Raw genomic sequence first — 15,085 nt, forward strand, 5'->3', positions numbered from 1 at the left:
ATAAATAATGGCAACACACAGGAGATAGTCTGTACCATATCCTCAAAACAAATGAAAAATTTTGTAACAGTCACACCAAAATAACATTTAAGAATTCATATACAAATATACAATCATATTGTAGGAATGCAATAAAGAATTGCACAAGGGTTAGAATGGTCTTAACGTAAGTTAACTGTTAACTAAATTCAATAAAATTTTCAAAATCCACACACTGTGCTCCTTGTGTGACAACATGTAGGCAACATGGCAATAATATGCTATTCTTAGCATATATCTATGCAAAATGAAAGCATGCATTAGCATCATAATAAGTAATGCTTTCTTAGTCCTTCTGATGTGTTTGGGATAGCACAGAACATTATACATGCACTGTCTCTTTCAATCCTCAAAATACGTTTATGAGAGTATTTCTTAAGTAATAATTCTCCCATTTCACAAATAAGAAAAGTGAAACATAACGGACTTAAGAAAATTGCCTGGAATTACACAGTTTATAAGTGACAAAGTTATGTTTAGACTTTAGATCATTCTGACCCCACAGCCTCACTCTTAAATGCTAATCATTACTTATTATATACAATCTCATCCTTAATGTCATTAAAGCAAAAAGAAATACATCCAGTGTCTCTCAGAATAGAAATATAAAACTGAACATTACCATTTTTTTCCTCAAAATTTCAGATTTATACATGAAGAACTCACTTTGAGGTTAAGTTGAACTAGGAATTTTTTTTAGGTTCTAACAAATACGTTGGGGAATTATTGTAAGGAAAGGAGAGCCTCTTTGTGGTGAATGAGTGCTGTATCTCCCTGTAACTCATTTTCCTCTTTTCAAAAGTACTCCAATGTTTGAGAGGCTGCTCTGAAGAAAAGGAAACATCTTATGCTGTGAGGTTACAGGGGAAGAACTAGGATCAATGGAAAGATGTTACATTGAAAGAGATTTTGGCTTAATATGAGGGAGAAATTTCTATCAGGTTGGAAAATCAGCTGCCTTGAGAGTTGTGACTGCCACGTTAATGAAGAAGCACTTTTAGAGATCGGGAAACTATTAATCAAAGTTATAGAAAAGGGGTCAGCAGGCTCTTCCTGTGAAGGTACGGATAGCAAGTATTTTAGTCTCTGCCAGCAGTATGGTCTCTGTTGCAGCTACTCAGTTTGGTCTTTGTAAGGCAAAAGCAGCCATGCAGATTATGGAAGTGAGTGGGTCTGGCTGTGTCCAAATACAATTTTATTTATACAAACAGGCTACAGCCTAGATTGGGCCTCAGGATGAAGTCTGGCAACCCCCATTACAGAGTGCATTAATGTGACTATGCTAACTGCCATTGCAAAACCTCCAAATTTCAGTAGCTTAATATAGGGATCAACAAACCATGACCACAGGCTTAATGTAATTCTGTTTTAATGTAATTCTCAAGCTAAGAAAAGTTTTTAGGTTTTTTAAGGTCTTAAAGAAAGAGGAGGAAGAGCAGAAGGGACAGAGAGTGTGGCTCACAAAATCTAGAATACTTACAAAGTGAGCCTTTTACAGAAAAATGTGCCAGCCTAAACAGATGTGCTTTGCCAGACAGCTTTCCTCCAAGTAGACTCAAGAATTCAGACCCTCTGCGTTTGTGATGGTCCAGTCTTCCACATGGGGCCAACAAGTTTACCGTGGTGTGTGAGAAAGACACGTAGGTTACGTAACTTTCTTTCTGAAGAAGTGGTGCTCATTATTTTTGCTAACATTTCATTAGTCAGAGTTAATAATGTGTCTTGTTAGCTAAAGTGGATTGAAAAACATATGCTTGGCTGAAGAGGTTTCTCCCAGCACCTACTTCATTCTATGGAAAAAGAGTGTGAATCTTTGATGGTCAGAGAGTTGCTTCCACCACAGAGAAGGACTACGTGGTGCAGACTGAGGTTTGAAATAGATACACCCTGACAGGCATTTTAAGTATGACATATGATATATTTATGTTTCCACAATCCCCAAAGTTGTAGAAATACAGTATCTATGGGCTACCCAGAGGCTAATTCTCCCTAACACACCTCATCATAACTTCTCGCTTTTCTTTGATCAGAAATGGCATCAGTTTCCCAAACACAATATCTAATATTTTTTGCCTCATAAAGTTTTTTATGTACTTATGGCCTATATGAGGAATCTCAGTATTAAGCACTTACATGAGAAAATTACAAGCCTGAGTCTCTTAAGATAATACATCAAATGAATTAGGAATGATGCAACCATGTATTTTTTTGGGGGGGGGGTCTGGACTTTAAGAGCATTTAGTTTTAGAGTATTTCAGTTTAGCCTCTATTTTCTATTTCTTCATATCACTCCATTGTCCATCTTCTAAGTCATGCCTTTTGTGACTGATTCTCAGTTATTAAATTTCTAAAGTTAACAGCAACAAAAGATAAAATCACAACTTTTCAAATGGTATTTTTCATTACATTATTGTTTCAGTGCTCATTCTCATAAATTTTTACAAGGAGAGAAAGAGGGAGGGAAAAGGAGAGAGAAAGATCTGAAATAAATCTTGCTTCTTGCTATAGTAAACATCATTAAAGGTGTGAAAGACTAATTGACAGGCCTTTAAAAATGAACCTCTACTTTAAGAGAAAATGCTGTAATCACTCAAATAATTAAGTGAAAAGAACAGTGGGAGTAATAAAAATGCAGACAAGTGATCAACAAAATAGCCATTAAATCAGACAAAACGAAGGGTACAGCAGAAAGGGGCAAATGTTCTGTTGAGAGGAAAATGAAATAAACTTAGACTAAACTTCAGGATTTATCAAGACAATAAAAGCAATAGCAAGTACACTATGTGATTCACCACCGACTGAAGTTATCTTAAAGAAGTAGGATCAATCAATACTTTCAGTCACCAACACCTGTACTATGCAGTATCTGTCCTATGCCATAGCAAAGTTGTTAAATGACAATATTCCAGGGTTAGCTGAATTCTTTGAAGTGCCAAGTAAAAAGGAGGTAGAATTGAGAAAAGAAATACCTTGTGACTAGAAATAGTCACAAGGAAGCCACTGCTGTATTTCTTAACTGCTGTAGTATGTATGAAGCATACTACATTTCAGTTATCTACATTAGAAGACATTTTTCCCATTAGGTTTGAAATATATTATATTTCAGTTAGAATTCCCAGAAAAATCATCCTTGAGCCTGGTTTTCTTAGTTTTTTCATATATCAGAGTGTGAGAAACCCCAGAGAGAGTCACCAGTCAAATACATTCTTGAAAGGTTCGCCATTTTGCTTTGAATGTTGAATTAGTAGGTTTATTTGTTGAAACAAAATGAATAGTCAAACATCTGGGAACAGCTGGAGTCAATGAATCAGAACCTTAGCTCCATTCAACTGGACAAAAGGAAAATTACTGCCTTTTATCTTAGTGTAGTCTTGACACAATGAAGGTATTTCCTGGCAAGCTGACACCACTGTACTCACTGGCACTCGCTGATGGAAAGACTGCCTCTCTCTTCATGGGGAAGGCTATTCGGGCCTTCTGGGACTCTCGGGCTGCGGAAGATACTCTCTTCTCCCTACATTAGTGTGTGCTGACTACCTCTAGACCCTGGAGACCACGGGTTACATCCTCTGGCTGGGGATGTGACTTTCCTCTATTTCTCATCATGGAAGACAGCAACAGAGTGATCTGTGGTGCTTTCATTAGGTTATATCACAAAAGTTAAAATTAAAAGAACTTCAGGTGAGTATGAGTTCTGTAACCTTTCTGGTGATCCTTGATAACCCTGTGATAATCCTGGGCCATTCGACCCAACAGCACAGGCTCCTTCCTCCTTAGACATCTCCTGCACCTTCCCCAGCATGGATTTACCCTCTCTCTCTCTCAGGAATACTGCCAGAAATATTTACTGTTCATTATTGCTGAAACCTGACAAGATATTTGAACGGATTTCATAACTTTACTATCAGACATTTGGAAAAATTCAAAGCTGATAGACAGAGACACATAGCAATTGTTGTGTTTTTTTTTTTTTTTTGAGGCCTTCTGGCCTAAGCTAAAATAAAACTACGTACCCCAGAGGGAAGAAAAAACCTTCTGAAGCCCGTGTAAAAGAAGTTAGCAGTGGATCAACCTATGATGTCATTTACATTACAACCTAATTCCTTGAGGAATTAAAAGCAACGGTCCCTACCTTACAGATCTTAGGAAAACCAGATATGTGGCTATAGAAACAATTCAAAGCCTTTCATGGAGCAACTTGCTTCTTTCTTTTCCCATGTGCCTTTGAGCCACCAATATTAATAAAAAGTTTTAGCCATCTGAGCAGGTAACTTTAACTTATTCCATCTGCCAGAAAAACAACTTAGATCCAACTTCTTTTAAAACTAGTGAATTTTGTATTCCTATACCTGATTTACGGCAGTAATTTAAAAATGGAAGCTATAAGGTGTCTGTTTGTATCTATGTATTTATGTGTGTCTATATATGTGTTATTGACATGTGATATTTTCTACCTTCAGATGGTTTTACTAAAATTAATTTGTTGGCCTGAAGAAAATTAAACACTCATGAGAATTATGTTTTCAAAAAAGTTCAGAAATAAAATAAAAACTAACCACATGATTTTCAGGTTCATGTGATCTGAGATAATCTTTGGTAAACACAAGCTAGTTTAAGTTTGTTGATTTAATTAAAATTAATGTCTTTAGACTTATCAACTTTAAAATTAACACAGATGTGCAACTTTAATTCTACCTGGGTTTACTAGTCAAATAAGTTTATGTTATTTCTGTTACAAAACATGTCAGCAAAAAAATTAACTTCGTATAATAATCTAAACATAATTGTTGAGAACAAGCATATTAAATAGATGTAGGTTGTATAAAAGCTTTTAAGTAATTTTTTTAAAAGTTTCCTCAAATCCTTTCAGTAACCTAAAATCTTAAAGATTTGCTAAGGTAAATTAAATTCTGGATAGTCATTAAATATCCAAATAATTTCTAAATAAGAAAAAATACTGAAATACTAGTTACTAAATACAGGTTTATCCACTTTTGGCTTCCTTTCACAGAGGAACTAAAGATATTTGGGTTGATTAGTACAGGTTTTGTGCCACTCTAACGTTTACTAAGAGAAAGTATATGTTTCCAAAAATTACAAATGGTATTAATTTGACAAGCCACACAATCTTAATAGTTCACAAATTTTCACTCCTTTATTTTCACTAAAAATTAAGGTTTTTAGAATTAAGTATATTTAATTAGAAAATATATAAGATTTTATAGAAATGTATAAAAAATATAAACATATAGAATTAAATATATATAGAATTAAAGTTACTAGAAATAATAAAGGAAACATCTCTGTATGCAAGAAAAGTAGGATGTATGTTTTCAGTGAAAAAAAAAAAAAAGATATGAGGACCAGAGATACATTTTGATGAGGAAAAAAAGTAATTTTATCATAGAGTAAAACTAATTATTTCAAAATGGGAAAGAGGAAAACCCAGAACAAAACTGCAGAGGTTTGTGGTCAGGAAATCTTGGGGAAAAAATGTACGTCTGATCAAGATGGGTAAGAGTAAAGTAAATTTATTTTTAAAAAGTTGATAATCACAAGTTTTAATATCAAAATAAGCTGGTACAATATTAGAATTTGGTTTTCTCTGTTGGAATGACAAGTTTTATTGGATTTTGTATTTGTTTTTAATAAGAAATTATAAAGAAAAGTATTTTTTGTTGTTGTTTTCACCTTTTAAATGATCTGCCTAGAAAACAAAAAGTTTCTGTGTTTCATCAAAATAATTTCCTATGTTTGTTTTTATCTTTGATTACTTGTGGTCTTTGATTACTTAATAAAATGGAATTTCCTTATTAAAATAGCTAAATTTCTTTCTTTCTTTCTTTTTTTAAAAACAGTTTAGCTTTCTATATTTTCCTTTGAAAGCTTTAACTGTCACTATGGTTAAGTGGATAACTAAGTACCGTTTCACAGAGACCTATAATACTATTTGACCAAGTGTTTTAAAACCTTTCAATATTTTTGACAAATTTCCCCCAAATCAAATTCTAAATGAATTTGACCCTGAACCAATTTAGAGATTTTTCAGCGGATCCCTGAAACATCTCAAAAGCTTTGTTCTCTCTCCTTATAAAAAGGAAGTTATTAAACTGTTTAGGCTTACTTCATATGTTAAATTGCATGGGAAGCGTCAAATAAAAAGTAATACTAATACTTTATGCTGTATTTGTTTAGGTATATTTTATAAGTGTTTCAGAAGTTCCTGGGAACCTGATGTGTGAAATTCATAGAAATCTGATATATCCTGGTAAAATGCCATTAGTCATAATTTCAGTTATTATCTTAAAATGTTGTATAGCTCAGAAATAATGACATTTCCTTATTAAATGAACTCTCATCAGATCTTTAACAATTGGTATTTTTAAGTCTTTGTCATTTACAGAGTATCATAGTCTTACTCAGATACTTTTGCAAAAGTATTCCTACAAAAGTGCTTCGTCTTCAAGGAGATTCATGGAAAAGATTTTGACAAGTACAGGTTTCTGATAACTCTAAGATAATAAAATTGAACTTGATTCAAGCAGAACAAGTATTAATTGTATGGAACTGAACAAACTGAGAAAGATGATTATAATTATTTCATGATTTTTTTGTTTAAAACATTGCTGGTTCCTTGATGTTTTGCTTTTCCAGATATAAGGCAACTTTTTTTCTTCTCTCTTACTATGGCTTACAGCAAATTGGTAAAATATAGCTTTGTAAACAAAGATGAAACACTTATTTTTTTCTTCCTACCTGACCCCTCTAGAATTCAGAAACTCTTGAGTATTCTTTTTATGGCAATATAGTTATTTTCATAAGTTCTTTCTACAATTATGTAAACAATCAGGCCAAGTTTAACAAGTAAATTAGTCTAACTGTAATTATCTGTGGAAAAAAATGGGGATAATTGTATAAAAACATTATGTTTCCACCTTTGTAAATATTAGATTCTAATTCTGTTAATTTTCTTTGAAGTTTTTATTATAATATACCTGGACTAGATCTTTAATTCTTTTAGTTTCCTCAAATACCTGGCCATGACTCCCCAAATATTTCCAATTTTCTCCCACTCTAATGATTTGATATCATTAAGAACAAGTAATCTGCTTGAATCTCCTTGAAAGGGACTATACTGGATCCCATTACCCAGATGGCAGCCAAGCTACAGGGACTTGAACCCTGGATACATATCTCACAGCTGAAAAAATCCACCTGACACCTGGTCCTGCGCAGACGCTGGAGACCCCAAACCAAACTGACAAGGACGAGAAGCAGCTGATATCAATGTAGACTGCTTCTTTCCAAAACGCCAGATTAAGACTTCACACTCTAAACATAAAACCTGCTTTTCTTTTTATTTTCTTTACTTTGGCATTGGCCTAGAAAGAAAACACCATCACCCACATCTCCCAGGCCACTGCTAAGGAGGGTAAGCTTTAAGACTGCTGGATTTGTCATCAAAACTTCAACCTGTTCACGATGCCTATGGTTCTAGAAGTATTACCTTACAGCAATGGTTTGTGCTCCCAACAGGATTTATCTTTTTCTGTAGTGGTTATCATCCTTGGGCCTAGGGATGCCTGGATGGCTGGCGCGTAACTGGGAAATGCCTTTTAGGTTACCTTACTGTACCCCTAACTGTTCACAAACTGAGACACCTCATTGGTCAAGTCCCCTGAATTTACATCACTCAGAAAAGACTTACCAGGAGGTATCCATGATTCAGGATTTGCTTCTTTTGGCAGAACCTTACTTCCCCGCGTAGAAATAAAAACAGCCGAGGGGCAGGGCTGACACGGAAGCCGGCGGGAGTCCCAGAAGACGGCACATGTGGTGTGTGCCTGGTGGCTCTAGAGAAGGAGCCGAAAACCCCGCAAGAAGTGCAAGTTCCCACAGCCCAGCCAGGCTCTTCCCTGGGGCACCTAGCCTGAGGGGCGACTGCAGCCCGTGCGCCATGGCGCACTGTCCCGATGACCTCTGCGCGGCGCCGCGGCGCCTTAGCCCCGCCCCTAGCCCCGTTCTTCAGCCCCGCCCCTTAGCGTCCTGCATAGCGCCAAGACTGGCTGCTTTTGCTTCCAGACAAGGAGATGCGTCTGCTGGGTGCATTCTCTATTGGCTGCTGCTGCTGCCCTTCACGCCCCTGGCCTTGCAAACTTGAGTCAGGACTTCCTACCAAATCGGGAGAAGGCAGGCTGCCTGCCTGGAGCTGTTTAATCTGATGCATCTGGAGCAGAGCTAAGGTAGTTGTCTCCTGGACTCTGCCCGCTGCCCCCACAACTATTCCCCTTCCCGTCCCATCCCCATTCCCCTGTCGGACTGGGCCAGGCTTATACTTGGAAAAAAATATTTTGGGTTCCTCTCTGCCCTTCTGGATGCCTGGCTTGCTCCACTGGATTCTAGTGCTGAGGGAGGGGCCCTGGGCTGCGTGAGGACGGTCACCCAGGAGGCTCTGGTCTTGGTATTAAGAGTTGAGGGTTCCAACCCAGGCATCAGGGTTCCCTGCTTGCTGTGTCATCAGTGTCCTTTCCAGAAAGCATGTCCCTCTGGTTCCCAGTGCTCCACGGCCTCTTCCCTTTGCACCTCTACACCCCTCCTTCCCTCCCTGTGCCCAGGGCAGAGTGTCCAAGACTTATTCTACCCTTCACACACTGGCCCTGATCCCTCAGCTCTCTCCACTGGGGCTATCTCTACTGACTGTGAGCTGGAAAGCAGTATGATTAAGTTAAAAAAAAAAAAAAAGTAAATGTAAGTGAGATTATGACCAGGAGCCTCTCCTTAACTTTTGAAAATACTGTAGAATCCGCTGCTAAAGCAATAGTTGCACAACAACAATCTTTAGACTCTCTGGCCAAAATTATTTTTGATTATAGGATACCCCCGATTATCTTTTAGCTGAGCAAGTAAGTGTTTGTGATGTGGCCAACATGACCTGCTGCATCTGTATTAACACTTCTAGGGAAGTTGAAACTCAGTTATATAAGATCACTAAGCAAGCCATTTGGCTTAAAAATTGACTCTTTCAATGGGGTCTTTCTTTGACGTATTTGATTTTGATTGTTTTGGGTCTTGGGGACCATGGCTGTGAAGTGCACTCCAAACATTGGGACTTATTCTGCTTGTAATAATCATAGTAGTCTCCCTGATGTGTTGTATTCTCTCAAAAGCTTTAAATGCATGATTGTAGCCTCTTATCACTGAATAAATGATCTCCCTAAGACTAGAACATCAAATAAGAAATGAAGATAATGACCAACTAAAAAATTGTGAACCCAAAGTCATGACCTGTGAACAACACAGAATCAGCAAAAAATGTTATGACCTGTAAATATCACACAAAGGATCAATAAAAGCTGTTAGAACTCCAGAGCTATAGCTGAGAGCAGCCCTAAGGCCTTAAATTTTGATCACACCTCTCAGTTAAGCTGAGAGCCATGACCAAAAGGGGAGAACTGTTAAAAAAAAAAAAAAAAGAAACAATAGGCCCAAAATGGAGTCACTTGTGCTAAAACCCAAGTCAGCACACTGAGACTTAATTGCAGTTTCAGCCCCTCTCAGGAATGTAACCTTTAACCAGTCAGTCTGGAATTACCTAGTCAGCACTAGGGAGATAATCCACTTGATAGACCCCTTCTGTTCCCAGAAGAAAGATGAAATAATTTGCTTTTTTTTTTTGTCCCTCCATTTTTTTCCTCCTATAAAATCTTCCACTTTGTACAGCTTCTCAGAGTTCCTTTCTATTTGCTGGATAGGATGCTGCCCAATACATGAATTATTGGATAAAGCCAATTAAATCTTCAAATTTACTCAGTTGAATTTTGTTTTTTTAATGGTACAGAATTAAATTTGTTCTTCTCCTGTTAATCTGTCTATGTCAATTTAACTTTTAGACCACCCAAAGAACCTAGAAGGGTAGAAGAAAAAATATTTTTTCCCTACAGCTGCAAACAGAAGTACCATGTGAAAACCTGATATATACATCACAGGGCAAAATTTCCCCAATTTGTAGGAAAGCTATAAATCTAATGTGTACAAATACTTCTACTGCCCTGACCCATGCAGTTCAGATCAAGGGCAGTGTTGCAGTTAAAATGACACAGCACATGAAAACAGAACAAATTCAAAATAATTCAGGTCCCTTTACTTAACTTATACTTCTTGAAACACCATGAAGGTGACAGATAGTCTAGACCAATGGCTTTTAAATTTCTTTTTATTTTTCTCTGTCTTTGACAGACCTCCCAGACCCCAATACCTCTCTTATTTCTCATTTCAAAAAGTTCTTCTTAAAAATCTCTATCCACAACCTCCAGACAGTGTGTCTTATAATTATATATTTCTTCTTTTGGTTTTGGTTTTTGGTGTTTGGAAATTGACTAAATGTCTTTTACTAGGGCTGGAAATTTTAATCTAGACAACTCTCAATGCATATTAAGATCAGATATAGCAGTTGACACTCATTTAACTCTCAGGCTGGTCAAAGACTATACATGTTACCATTCAACTGCTCACCTTCACAAAATCTGAAAATCCTTTGTGGTTCTGAAGTGGAGCAGAATATGCTGCCTTAAAATATGCGTCTTTGGCATAAGAATTATCTTGAACTGATTATTTTAAGGAAAAGCACACACAGGAAAAGCTCTGAAAATCAAATCTAAGCTTCCCCTTTGTAAGAAAAATTTATATATACTCTGTATCAGGAAGAGAAGAATGACTAAATCTCTAAAAACTCTTATCAATGGAGAAAGCAAAGACTTAAATTTGTATGACAACCATACTCTTGATTACTCTGCTTTACCTGATAACCTCCCATATCTGGTAGACCTCCCTCCTAACATGTTCTTTAGTTGAAGATGGTACTTAGTGGCTTGGCTCATTTTGAAGCGTTACTCTGTTTTCCTGAGTATCTCCTATGTATATAGGAGGTATAGCTTTTATTAAGCTTCTGTTTGTTTTTCTTCTATTAATCTGTCTACTATGAAAGGGGAAATCTCAGCCAAGAACCTAGAAAGGTAGAGGGAAAATTATTTTTCCTCCCCTATAATTTCCTCCCTAGGATTATAAATAAATAAGATTGCTCACCATCAATACACTTTTCAATATTTTACCAGTGGTCTTAAACAACAATAAAGCAACAAAAATATGTACAAATTATTACATAAGAAAAGGAAGAAATATGTGCTGTTATTTACCAAAGACATGATTATGTGCTTAGAAAATCTAAAAGCATCTAAAGGCAAACTATTAGAATTAGAAAATAACTTTAACAATTATTGGATACAATATATACAAGTCAACTGTATTTCCTTGTACTAGGAACAATTAGAAAAGAAATTTAAGAAATGATGTAACTAGTGGGCCCACCTATCGCCCTGTGGACCAGCCAAGAAATAAAAGCCTCCAGGCCCCTGGGCCCACAAAAAAAAAAAAAGAAAAAAAAAAAAAAAGAAATGATGTAACTAAATAGTGCATTAGGAACCCTCAAATATCTGGGAATAACTGTAATGAAAGATGATCAAGACCTAAACAGATAAAACAACAAAATGTTGCTGAGAGACATTTAAAAATTATTTCAATAAACTTGGGGAAATTCTATTTTCTCAGTTTGAAAGAATCAATATTTTTAAAAAGTCAATTCTTCCAAACTAAACTACAGATTCAGGCAATTTCAGACAAAAATTTTCCCTCCAAAAAAATAAATAAATACATTTAGAAATTAAAAATTGGAATCTAATATTTGTATGGAAATGGGTAGGCCCAATAATAACACATCAATCTTAAAGGAAAACAAACAATACCATATAAAAAACTGATAAAGCTACAATAATTAAGACGTGGTGTTGGCAATACACATATAGAACACTGCAACAGAAAGGAGAACACAGAGCTGACCCAGACATATGCAGTCCCTTGCTTTAACACAAGGTGACACTGCAGCATGACGGAGAGATGGTGGTCTCTGTAATGAATGGTGCTGGGATAACTGGATGTCCGTATGGGAAAAGAAGAGTTTAAATGTCTGGGGCCTGTGGTACTGAAGATACTAACAGAGAGCAGTCAACATTTTGATTTTTTTTCCTAATTCCCCTTAGTATGTGGCTTGTTTTCAAAGTACATTAGGTGACAGTGTAACCAAGTATTTTACTACCCTGTAACAAGGATAGAAGACATTTTTTCCATTCTGCAATATCTGATTCTAAATATCTACCTCATTATTTGTTCCCTTAGTCAATTCTACGTAGTAAGTTCTAGTTCCTGAGCATAACTTCTCTAATCATAAAGTTACTGACGTCACAGAGCACCCTCTCCTCCTCACCAACACAACAAATACAACTAAAAACAATAGTGGCTTAAATACATTAATCATTTTATTTTTTCATCATATATAAGCCACTGCTGTGCTGGTCAGTTGTGGAAACAATCTATTCTGGTGACATAAATTAGGAAAGGATTCATTAAGGAATAGTAGATATTTCAATTGATAGGCAGGCAGAAATTCTAGGGACAACTCCCAGATCACTACTGTAGAAGTGGTCTGCTGAGAGAGATGTGCTAACCCTTGCTTTAGACCACATAATCTTGTTGTGATCAGAAAGCCACATCAGGAGGCCTCTGCCACTATTTCCAGTCTTAAAAAATCCAAACCCCGCTGGTGACATGTTGTCCAGAAATTCTGGTCACCCAAGAGTCAGGCTGCTCTCTTTCTCTTTCTAAGGTTTGTAACTGAGCAAAGGACTCATGTGCCAGTGGCACCGAAAACCAATCTCTGACAGTGGGTGTTTGCAACAAAGTAAGGACTTACTGCAGGGCACCAAGCAAGGGTGTGGGAGACAAGCCTCAGATCCACTTCAGCTTTGTCTCTTAGAGGTTTGGTTTTGTTTGTTTTGTTTTTTTAAGAGGAAGAACAAAAAAGTTGGGGTTAATCATATTCTTGTGACATTTCTTAATCATGCTTTTGGGAGTCAGGATGTCTCTGTTTTACTGTTCTTTGGGCAGGTGGTTCAGGGGTCTGTTATCTCATCTTGCCCTGGAGAAACAACCTGAGTTTGTACCTTGATGCTGACATCTAAAATAGCATATAATAGCAACTTCAGCACACCAACAATGTTATTGGCAACAGCAACTTTAGTTCATTAATGACGGTATTAACAACAGCAATTTTCACCATCTGACCCTGATAGATCAGTGTTTAGTTAACACAGGATTGAGGTCAGAGGGGACAAGAAAGGAAATTTTGGATAGAGAGGTTAATCATAAACTCAGCAGGGGAACTCGACTTTACGGAGACTTGGTTTCAATCCCCATTCCTGTGACAACGTTCCCCAAACCTGTGAGAGAACGAGATGATGATTGCACTGGTTATTCCCTGCTGAAAGGAGCACAGCCCTGCCGTAGTCTGAGGAACGGGAATGTTGCTCACTATGGTGGAAATATTCCTGAGTTCTGGTTTTGGATCCAAGTCTTCCAAGATTAAGATCTCAGTCCCTTCCAACATTTTGGTGCAACAGCTTATAGTACATTTTATAATCAGGTACCCAATGAGGTAACAGTAGGAGTGATAATGTGAACTTTAATAAGCCTTGGAAAATAGATCTCATTCCCTGAAGAATTCAGGAGAATAAGCCTAAAAACTACTCTAGACCTGGCACTTCTGGGGAGAATTATTGGAGGCAGGTAGCCAGTTGCCTACTTTTATCTAAGTAGGTCATACCTTCTAATGTAGTATTAATATATACACAACAGAAACTGTTAGTCACTAAAACATATGTCTCCTTTTTCAGCTAAAATCTAACCTAAAGCAATTTTATTTTCTAGTGCTATTCTAGCCAAAGAATATAGTGACTTCTGCTGGAAGGCTATGGCTTGAGCTGTCTCATTTGCTATTACTATTCTTAAAGTAAGAGGTAGATTTAATAGTTACAAGTGGAGATCTTGAGACGATAAGGTTGCAGTGGGCAGCTGCTAGCAGATATTATTTTGAGAATGTCTGGTGGTATCCTTGAGTCTGATACAGTTCAGAAAATTCAAGTTCTTAGTAATATTAGAAAATTCAAGTTCTCAGTAATACTGGAATGTGTCTAAAATCATGTCCACAATGAACACCTGGCTCTATTTTGGATGCCTGAACCACAGTTCCTTTACTGTGATTTTTTAAATATATTATTTTCCTTAAGGGCTAAAGCAAATGTACAATGAATATTGAACAGACCACAAAGCAGGCTGTTCTGGTTCCAGTTAAATCATATTTGATCCATAGTGCCTCCCCCATATCTCAACATGTGAAAATGTCTTCTGCCATTTCCCATTCTGTTTGCAAATTGTTTGGTAGAAAGCATTAATGGTCAAAATACTTGTCCCTTGATGCCAGGCCTTTTCTTGATGATAGGCCTCAATTTTTGCATACACACACATATACAAACATATACATACACACACACATACATATACACACACATAAATAGACAGATTTATCCACACTGAGGGAAAACTAAGCAGATATATTAAACAAGCTCAGAGGTATAGCAATGGAGAAATATACACAGACTATACACTTTATCAAATATACTGATTGTTACACAAACATTGCGTACATGCTTTTAGCAGCATCATTAAAGCAAGCAGTGATACATGTCATGAATAGTTATACTCTGTGACAACTTTCTTTCCATCCTAAATATTAGGAGCAATAGTATGGTTAGAAGTAAAAAAATAACTTTCAATTTTGATAGAGACACAAACATTTGGTACAGTTCAACTGAAATAGTAGGACGGGTCTTACAGGCCTGGTTCAGATTCTTGGGACAGCTGTTTACCACTGCTGTTGTCTTCTTGTTCTGGTGTGGGTTGTTTGAGGTCAGCATTTTTTTTCCTATAGACCAATCTAGTGCAGACACCCTTATTAAGTGGGAAATAAAATTCAAGAATAAATTCCCTTCAGTTTCACTGCACATGAGCTAGTTAAGAGTACTCAATAGGGTCTTTTTATCTAGGTTAGAGACAGTTTTTTAAATGATGCCTTTTCCAGTATGCATAATCTCCTGATTGT

At 36.7% G+C, this 15,085-nt stretch overlaps 1 long non-coding RNA gene across 6 annotated transcripts in view; it reads right to left on the reverse strand.

Annotated features, from left to right (window-relative positions):
• The window catches only part of LOC116280648 (uncharacterized), a 524,367-nt gene that overhangs the window by 296,104 nt on the left and 213,178 nt on the right, over positions 1 to 15,085 (reverse strand). The window lies entirely within an intron of this gene.

Source organism: Vicugna pacos, chromosome 5, assembly GCF_048564905.1.
Source record: "Vicugna pacos chromosome 5, VicPac4, whole genome shotgun sequence".
Lineage (NCBI taxonomy): Eukaryota > Metazoa > Chordata > Mammalia > Artiodactyla > Camelidae > Vicugna > Vicugna pacos.